This window comes from Bombina bombina, unplaced genomic scaffold, assembly GCF_027579735.1.
Source record: "Bombina bombina isolate aBomBom1 unplaced genomic scaffold, aBomBom1.pri scaffold_1521, whole genome shotgun sequence".
In the NCBI taxonomy this organism is placed as follows: Eukaryota; Metazoa; Chordata; class Amphibia; order Anura; family Bombinatoridae; genus Bombina; species Bombina bombina.
The window spans coordinates 1-2,185 of NW_026512313.1; the positions used below are offsets into that span (position 1 = coordinate 1).

Sequence of the window (2,185 nt, forward strand, 5' to 3'; positions counted from 1 at the left end):
CCATTGTTTATCTAGAGGGCCGAATACAGATCATATTGTAAGAACATTCTGGTGTGAGAACAGGCGAGTTGATTAGTTGTATTCAGTCTCTAACCCTTGACGATAAATGGTGAATGACCCTTTGCTATACCAGCCTTACCATTAGGAATGCTCTCATTGTAAACAGACCTATCTATAACACACATAATAAATATACCATAATAAAAACTTGACATGCATCCTACATTTACTACTAACAAACGGATGCAACCCTACATTCTTTTCAGTCTTGTTGGTTCATTTCCTGCTTGTTTCAGTATTTTCCTTTTCTTATTTTCTTCCTATGCTTCATCTTGCCTTTTTCTGCTCTCTTTCTTTAAGGGAAATCAGACCTTTCTTGCTTGTTATTTCCCTTTCGATGCTCTCACCTCTGTTCTCTTTTTCCATTCTCTCTCTTTAAAATCCCTGTACTCTTTCTTTTTTTTTCCATCTTTGTTTTTCAAATATAGCAATTTATTGATTTTTCTCTTATTAGACTTTTTTTTCAATTTTTTCCAATATATATATTTTTTTATTATTCATGTTTCTTAATTTCCTTCAGGATAGCGATGAGGATCTGCATTGGGATGGAAGCTTTGGAGATCAGGCTTCACAAGACAGTGAGTCAGAGCGGGGAGGAAAGAAGAGAAAAAAGAAACACAAAGAAAAGAAGAGCAAAAAACGGAAAAAAGATGAAGAGTCAGGAGAAGAACGCAAGGTTTGTGTACTGTCTTTTCACCAGATTGAGTCATCTGCTGGTCATAGAAAGTGAAGAGAGACTGCCTGGAATTCTGCATGTTGATTGTTTATGGAATTTTGCTTCATACCAACAGGTGGAGCAGAAGTCTTCTGCAATGTTGCTATCAAGCTGGGGATTAGAGGACGTAGATCATGTCTTTACAGATGATGATTATCATACTTTGACCAATTACAAGGCTTTCAGCCAGTTCATGAGGTGAATTAATATCATTGTCCTTTGTTCCATATTAGTCTTTGTGGTAAAAGAATCTAATGTTAAGATAAGAGTTTGTTTAATAGCACTGTCATTTTATCACTGTATCCCCACAGACCTCTCATTGCCAAGAAAAACCCAAAGATCCCAATGTCTAAAATGATGACGATTCTAGGTGCCAAGTGGCGGGAATTTAGTACCAACAACCCCTTCAAGTCTTCCCCAGCAGCTGTGGCAGCAGTTGCTGCAGCGGCAGCGCTGCAGTGGCTGAACAAGTGACAGCTGTTACTCTCCCATCTTCTACAAGCGTAACCCAAGGTGCACCTATGCGTAGAGCAAAAACAAAGGAAGGCAAAGGTGAATCTTGCATCTTTTCTCCTATGGATCTAAAGAACATCATCACATTATTTAGCTTCAAGTTGTGAAAGGCATCTAATTGTCAAACAATACAGATAGTGACAGGTCATCGATGCTATATCCATTTTGCACCATTTTGCAGCATTTCTCACTTTTATTTTATTTGTAGGTCCTGGTCATAAAAAGCAGATGAAGGGCCCAAGGACTCCTGTACCAAAAAAAAATGCTAACAAGAAAATGGCACCTTTGAAGATCAAACTGGGAGGTGTGAAACGCAAGGCTGGCAGCTCAGTATGTAATTCTATTGCCAAAAAGCAAATTTTGTATACCCATGATTCCAGATTTACGTTTCATCTATCATTGTGATTTGTTCAGAGTGACTATGGAGGCCATTGATAACTATTATGTGAATGTGAAAAATAACGTCAGGATATTTATTTATGAGTGGTAGAATTTATGACAGAACAATTTATAAGGTAATAAATTGTCATTGTCACATAGTGATTACATGAAAGTATTATTTCCTACACTCGTGAAACCTTATAATTATTGGCAGTTCTAAACAAACCTTGGGACATTGACCAACTTCCTGAGTTTCTATCACCTTATGCAAAAGGACCTGCCTATGGGCTTATTTGACAGCGAGGCAAAGCTCACAATGACTGTGAGATAGAAACTTATCACATGAGTCTGAAATACTTTAGGAATTCACTGGGAAAGTTGGCTTAACCTTGAAATGCCTGCTTGTTGTTTCCCATCGAAAAAACTCAGGAAAGAGACATCTTTCAGGGACTACAGGATTTCAGTTTTAAGCATATAAAAATCAATATGTTAGCCTAACTTCAAGGGATACTAAAC

At 37.5% G+C, this 2,185-nt stretch overlaps 1 pseudogene; it reads left to right on the top strand.

The window, feature by feature from the left end:
- Positions 1-580: 580 nt before the first annotated feature.
- Positions 581-1,618, top strand: LOC128644228 (chromodomain-helicase-DNA-binding protein 3-like; annotated as a pseudogene).
- Positions 1,619-2,185: the final 567 nt, after the last annotated feature.